Genomic DNA, 8,204 nt, shown 5'->3' with positions numbered 1-8,204 from the left:
GCTGGGCGGCATGGAATCGAGCGGGAGACGGGGGCAGTTCCCCCGATCCAGATCGAGGGGGAGGAGGGAGCGAACGTGGGGGGATGCGAGTGCGTGGGCTAGGGTTTCGGTTGCCTGGGGGTTAGTAGTGGGGGAGGCCATCTAGGCCAGGGACGCGCGGGATGGGCTGGCTGGTTGCGACCAGCTGGGCCAAGAGGCCCACTAGGGAGGGGGGGTTCTGTTTTTTAGCAGCAGGCTTTTGCAATTAAACTAGCCAACAAATTACTTAGCAAAATTGTGTGCCTGGCCAAGACAATTACTAGGGAATAATGTGCTCTGCCATAACAAGTATGGACAAGTTTTGATTCCATTTGGGGTTTTCAATAATGGAAAAAGGCATTAATAGTACTATTTTGGCACTGTTTAAAATGCTTAGGGCCATTTTGTAGTATATGGTGATGTTGTTTTTCTTAACAATCATTTGTTATGGAAATTTTGACAAATGATGAACATTTTTGCAGCAATATTTGAGCAACTTCAAATTTCACTTGCATTTGAATTTGAACTCAGATAAGGATTTTGAAATAAGATGTTTCACCACCGTGATCAAGCATTGCAATGATGATGACTTATCATGATTGAGAGGAGATCACTGTAGGGTGATGCTGGGGATGTTACACTACCGTATTCTCCTCACGCCCTCACACAATGTGAGATGCTGTGATTCCACTATTGGTGCCCTTGGAGGCGGCAACCGGACCTTTACAAGCAAGGTTGGGGCTCTCTCCACAACTTAATTGGAGGCTCCCAACGAAACCGCGGAGCTTCACCACAATGGAATATGGCTCCGAGGTGACCTCAACCGTCTAAGGTGCTCAAACACCCAAGAGTAACAAAATCCACACAAGAAAGTACGGGGGAAGCAAATATCCTTTGGTGGAAGTGTGGATCTAGGTCTCCTCCTTCAATCCCTAGCAAATCAACAAGTTTGAGTGGCCAGAGAGAGAGATCGGGCAAGAGAGCTTGAGTAGCATTAATGGTGGAGTGAGAGAGGTAAGAGGTAAGTGTGGTAGGTAGAAGAACCACCCTTATATAGCAACCCTAAAAATCCAACCGTTACTGCGTTTCCTGTACTATAGCGGTACAACCGCTCCTTGCACTAGGACTCACAGTTTACCTGCAGAACCCTACCAGGCGGTACAACCAGGCGACCAGGCGGTAGTACTAGATTATGTGAATAACCGGACCAACCGCCCAGCCACCGCTCAACCACCGCATAGAAACAGTAGGGAGTCACCCCTTAGTGCGGTAGTCGAGCGGTACAGGACCGGTGCAACCGCTTGGCCTTGAGCGCTTGGGCGGCTAAGTCCTGAGCCGTAGAACTGCTCAGGGCACCGGAGGTACCGGTACGACCGGACCAACCGGGCCACCACCGCCCGAGTACCACACCAAAACAGGAGCTTGACCGGTACTTGGGCGGTACTTGGCCGGAACAACCACCGCAGTCCTCCCTGAGCATGGTGGCGGTACCACTGCCCAGAAGCAGCGGTACAACCGCTCGATCAAGACTGATAAGCGCCAAGAACCAGCGGTACAACCGCTCCAGAGAGCGGTACAACCGCCGGGAAACCATAGCAAGCAGTAAGACAAGAAGGGAAATGCTCTCTCTCACAACTAAGGAAGGCAAGAGAGGGGTGAGGCAAGTGTACGTGAAAAGATTCCTCCAACTCCTTCCAATGTGGATTCCCTCTTGATAGTACGGGTTCCCTACTACCAAAGAGATAAAAAGCGTAGAAAACACCGTCTTCGATCTTTTCCTTCCAGAGAGAGTAGCTATATGATGAAAGCCTAAACACTGAGAACCTGAAGCACTTAGCACAAGATTATACCAACAAAGGGTTGTCATCATCATCCAAAACACAAAGTAAGGAAATGCCCTAACAGTCTCCCCCTTTTTGGTGGATGATGACAACAACATGATTTGCACACGGGAAGTCTAGAAAATATAGACGGGACTCCCCCTAGACGTGCGCCCCAATTTTGACACTCATTAAGGGAGAGACTCCCCCTAGATTTTATAGACTCGCCACTCCTACTAGACATGTGAATGAAAGCATAAGGTACATAATAGGAAGGTAAGGACTATAACGGATAGAACAACAACAAAGTTAACGACAAGGATAGATAAAGATGCGCATGTCTCACACCATGCAACAAGTTCCACGAACGAAAGTTCAACACGACACGAATGGACAAACGAACCCTGAACCAAGCAAATCAAAACAAGAACCCATGCAAATCCCGATACCTAAACTCTCTCCCCCTTTGGCATCAAGACACCAAAAAAGAAAAGAGCGAAACTAACGCCCTAGACCTCAGTCGTCCTCCTCTGACTCCTCGGTAGCATCTGGATCCTTATCATCAGCAGACTCGTCATCTTCGTCCTGATCTGGGTCCTCCATGATGTCATCATCATCAGCAAAGGAGGTGGAGGGCTGGCAAGGAGCCTCATCATCATACCACAGGCTGTGAGTAGAGAGCCAACGTTCCTCCGACATGATGCTCTTCTCAGAACCACTCTGAACTGGCATGTTGAGGTGCTTCATCATTGCAATCTGACGATGCCGTGCGAGCTTCTCATTGACATGGGCCTCATACAACTTTTTCTGCATGTCAGTCTGGAGGCAGAAAGTCTTCTTCACCTTGGTTGTGAGCTTGGCCACCCAAGAGGGCTTGGCCCGTGGCTCCATCTCAAAGTCCTCATCATCCGAAGTGGCATAGACATCCTCAGGAGCATTAGCAGGAAAACGAGGCTCGGCATGCTTCTTTTCTTGAGTAGCTTGACCTCATGAACAATGAGATTATCCGGAGAAGTGAGAAGCTCTCCAGGACGGCGAACGGCCCAAACTGAGTTCAGAAAGCACATGACAAACCGGAGCATAAATAGGAACCTTCCTGTAGATGACCATGTTGTACATCTCGTGCCACAGCCAGTTGGACACATCAAACGTTTCACCAGAGCCCACATTGGTCTTCATAGCAACCATCAAGTCAACAAGATAGCCATGAATTTCATCTTGATTCCCCACCTTGGGCAGAAGCACATTGCGAAACACTCGATGCATGATGTCATAGACCTTCACCAAGTCCTTGGATTTGCCAATGATACCATGACCCTAAATGTACAGAGGGGCAAGCTTCTCCTTAGGCATGGACTCGGGATGGTTGTGAGGGCGAATGCCACCTCTCCCTTCTAGACCGGTATCATCATACCCAATAGCATTGCAGAAAGCTCTCCAGGGCACCTGGAAGAGCTCATCACGGCACATGAACGATAGAGTGCGAGCATCATCTTCTCCAAAATGAATAGTGGCATAGAACTGATGGATAAGCTGAACATCAAAGTCACAGTTCACTGACATGAGCTTGACCAAATCAAATTCCTCATAGAGAGCCAAAGCCTCACCAAAATACTCCAAGTTGTTCCTCCAATGGTCAAGATCGATGGTCCACTGCTTGGCATACATGTTCTTGTTGTGCTCAAAGAGTTCATGAACAATCCGTACTTGCATCTCATTCCGGAACTGAACGGTGGTCCAACGAGGTGCTATAGGAACCTCATAAGGATTCTTTGAGCGGAAGGCTTCCCAATCCATGGCTTTCCAACGGTGCAAGGGCAAGACCACACGTTGCTTGGCAGCAGCAGACTTCTCACGGCGAGTGGGCTTGGTGGGAATCACAACTTCTTCATCAGACTCAACAGGGCGCGGGCATATCCTAGCCCGCTTCTTGGTCTTGCGAGGAGCAGAGCGAGAACTAGAGCCACCCGCGAACACACGCGAGAAGAACACAAGAAACCCAGCAAAGATGAGAGGATTGCACACACGAGCAGAGGAAGAGACAGATTGCACAAACATAGAGGACAAAACAAGGCTACGTGGTGCAGATATCCCGGTTGAATCGGTTCTCCTACCGGCAGTACCGCTCCAGCGGTTGTACCGCCCGCATAGGCGGTAGAACCGCTGAACAGGGGTGAGGGAGTCCTGCATTAGGGGGTGTCCGGATGGCCGGACTATACCTTCAGCCGGACTCCTGGACTATGAAGATAAAAGATTGAATACTTCGTCCCGTCTCTGGAAGGGACTTTCCTTGGCGTGGAAGGCAAGCTTGGCGATACGGATATGTAGATCTCCTTCCATTGTAACTGACTTTGTGTAACCGTAACCCTCTCCAGTGTCTATATAAACCGGAGGGTTTTAGTCCGTAGGACAACATACAGAACAACAATCATACCATAGGCTAGCTTCTAGGGTTTAGCCTCTCCGATCTCGTGGTAGATCTACTCTTGTACTACCCATATCATCAATATTAATCAAGCAGGACGTAGGGTTTTACCTCCATCAAGAGGGCCTGAACCTGGGTAAAACTTTGTGTCCCTTGCCTCCTGTTACCATCGGCCTAGACGCACAGTTTGGGACCCCTACCCGAGATCCGCCGGTTTTGACACCGACATTGGTGCTTTCATTGAGAGTTCCTCTGTGTCATCGCCGTTAGGCTTGATGGCTCCTACGATCATCAATAGCGATGCAGTCCAGGGAGAGACCTTCCTTCCCAGACAGATCTTCGTCTTTGGCGGCTTCGCACTGTGGACCAATTCACTTGGCCATCTGGAGCAGATCGAAAGCTATGCCCCTGGCCGTCAGGTCAGATTTGGAAGTTTAAACTACATGGCTGGCATCCGCGGGGACTTGATCTTCGACGGATTCGAGCCACTGCCGAGCGCGCCGCACTGTCACGACGAGCATGATCTAGCTCTGCCGCCGAACAGTGCCCTGGAGGCCGCACCCGCATCGGCTTCGACCCTTAATTCGGAGCCAATTGCACCGATCGAGGACGGGTGATTGGATGCCACCTCGGGGGCTGTGATCCCAACGGCGATCGAGCCGAACACCAGCCCCGCACTCCGCGAGACTCATGACTCCAAGGAGCCGGACTCCTCTCCAGACTCCGAACCCTCCACGCCCCTGCCGATCGAATCCGATTGGGCGCCGATCATGGAGTTTACTGCCGCGGACATCTTTCAGCACTCACCTTTCGACGACATTCTGAAGACACTAAAGTCTCTCTCTTTATCAGGAGAGCCCTGGCCAGACTACGGTCAGCAAGGTTGGGATACGACCGATGAAGAAATTCAAAGCCCACCCACCACCCACTTTGTAGCCACTGTCGACGATTTAACCGATATGCTCGACTTCGACTCCGAAGAAATCGACGGTATGGACGTCGATGAAGGAGACGATGAAGAACCAACTCCTATTGGGCCCTGGAAAGCCACCTCGTCATATGACGTACACCAAAAGATGACGACGAGGAGCGGAAGGATGCACCGAAGGCTTGTTTCCTCGAAAAGCAGTCAAAGCGGCGACGCAAGCGCCGGCCCAAATCCCGCCTCGACAGAAATAACGATCACACAGACCCAGCGCTGGAGCAGGGCGAACCGCTGCTGAACAACGGCAATCCGGATAATCAAAGCGAACAAACAAATTCTATCAAGGATAATGGTCCGGACGACATAACGCCGGACAGGCACCCGGAGCAGCAGAATGCCCGTAAAAGGCTTGTTGCCACCGCGAGGAGTCTTAAAAAGCAGAAGCAAAGGCTCAAGTCTGCGCAAGACACACTCCAAATCAGATGGAGTAAAATACTCAACACATCAGCGAGGTACGGCGACAATCGCCCCTCCAAGGGCTACCCAAAGCGGAAGCTGCTACCTGAATTCGATGAGGAGGCCTCAGACCCCCCACAACCAAATATCAAAGCAGCCACCTGGCCGGATAGACGACCCCTCTACCAACACAAAGCGGCATACAACGCCACTCACAATACAACACGCGACCCATGCGAGGGCTCGCACCCAAAGGACGGCGCAACAAGATCCATCTATGGACCACGCAAGCGCGCCCCAGCATACAATGCAACACAACAAACATCCGAACAATGCGGTACACCCAGCTACAGGGGTGTCGCACACCCCCTATGTTTCACCGATGAGGTGCTGGACCATGAATTTCCAGAGGGATTCAAACCCGTAAACATAAAGACATACGACGGAACAACAGACCCTGGGGTCTGGATTAAGGACTACATCCTTCATATCCATATGGCTCAAGGAGATGATCTCCATGCCATCAAGTACTTACCCCTCAAGATCAAAGGGCTAGCTCGTCACTGGCTTAAAGGCCTCCCCGAAAGCTCCATTGGAAGTTGGGAAGAGCTCGAAGACGCCTTTCGGGCAAATTTTCAAGGGACTTATGTCCGACCTCCGGATGCGGACGATTGGAGTCATATAACTCAACAGCCCGGAGAGTCAGCCCGAAAGCTTTGGAACAGGTTTCTTACTAAAAAGAACCAGATTGTCAACTGTCCGGACGCCGAAGCCTTGGCAGCTTTTAAGCATAGCGTCCGTGACGAATGGCTCGCCAGACACCTCGGCCAAAATAAGCCAAGAACGATGGCCGCATTAACAAGCCTCATGACCCGCTTTTGCGCGGGTGAGGACAGCTGGCTAGCCAGATGCAGCACCAGCGAGCCTAGTACATCTGAAGTTAGAGATGGAAATGAGAAATCACGGCGCAACAGCAATAACAAATGCCGAAATAAAGAAGACAGCACGAGGGGCACGGCAGTAAACGCCGGATTCAAAAGCTCTCGGCCAGGTCAAAAGCCACCCTCTAAAGGCACCAGGGATGAACTGTCCAGCCTCAACAAAATTCTGGACCAAGTATGTCAGATCCATAGTACCCCTGGTAAACCTGCTAATCATACCCACAGAGAATGTTGGGTCTTCAAGCAGTCCGGCAAGCTCAACGCCGTACACAAGGGGGAGGATACACCAAGTGAAGACGAGGACGAGCCTCCCAAGCAAGACACCGGGGAACAAAAGAAATTTCCACCAGAAGTCAAAACAGTAAACGTGTTACACATGATCAAGGGAAAAAACAACACGACACTCCTAGGAAAATATATCCAAGTGCCTGTCACCGCGAAGTCCTGCCACTGGTCGTCTCAACCGATCACTTTCGACCATCACGATTACTCAGCAAGTATCCGACGCGCAGGATGGGTTGCCCTGGTATTAGACCCAGTAATTGGCGGATATCACTTCACACGAGTCTTGATGGACGGTGGCAGCAATCTAAACCTAATATATCAGGATACAATCTGCGGGATGGGGTTAGACCCAACAAAAATTCGCCATAGCAATACTACCTTTAAAGGAGTAACGCCAGGCCCAGGGGCTCGTTGTACGGGCTCCCTCCTACTACAAGTTATATTCGGCTCCCCTGATAACTTCCGTCGCGAGCATTTAACCTTCCACATTGCTCCATTCCAAAGTGGCTATCAAGCACTGCTCGGACGCGAAGCTTTCGCTCGCTTTAATGCAATACCACACTACGCCTCCCTCACACTCAAGATGCTCGGTCCACGTGGCATCATTTTAGTGAACGGAAATATCAAGCGATCTCTGCGCGCCGAAGAGAGTGCAACTGCCTTGGCAGCCGCACACTAGAGGCGCCCGGACCAGCGAAAGCATCCAATAGGTCGTCAAGACCTCAGACACAACTAATCAGTCTGGCGCCGCTATTTATACCGAATAAATGGTCACACCCCTATTTGTCAATACAAGGGGCTCAACACGCGCAGACAAGTGGCAATTTCTTCTCATCTTGAATTATACATGGTTTCTTTAAAAACTATCTTTTTGCACGATAACTTTTTCACCTAAATTCCTCTCTTTTACAGACGATCATTGTGCTACACCCGTCCAGGATACGGCACAACGGAGACACAGGCGCAGACATGCAGCAGGGACCCACTCCAAGGATTCTTTTTAGATTAAGACCCTACGTAAACCTTTTTACTGTCTCTTGTCGATACATATCCACCGTTGAGAAGGATGCTGACGTCTTGGCATGTGGCCACGCCAGAACAATGCACGTACCTAGACACAAGGGGCTTCTTACACAGGCCATTATTTAGGCCCGATTTATACCACAAAGACCGAATAACTTAGGGAGTGTTCGGCGTCGCGAGTTTGGCCCTATATGCATCAGCTCCGAATCATTGTCTTTGGTCAAATGTTGGGTTTGCCCGGCTCCTGTGTTTTGGTGCCTTACGTTCCGCTTTACCGGCTAAGGTAGCACCAGGAGAACTACTGCGATTGT

The sequence above is a fragment of the Triticum dicoccoides genome, chromosome 6A (assembly GCF_002162155.2).
Source record: "Triticum dicoccoides isolate Atlit2015 ecotype Zavitan chromosome 6A, WEW_v2.0, whole genome shotgun sequence".
In the NCBI taxonomy this organism is placed as follows: Eukaryota; Viridiplantae; Streptophyta; class Magnoliopsida; order Poales; family Poaceae; genus Triticum; species Triticum dicoccoides.
The sequence above is the reverse complement of the archived record's forward strand: the minus strand, read 5'-3'. Positions refer to the sequence as shown.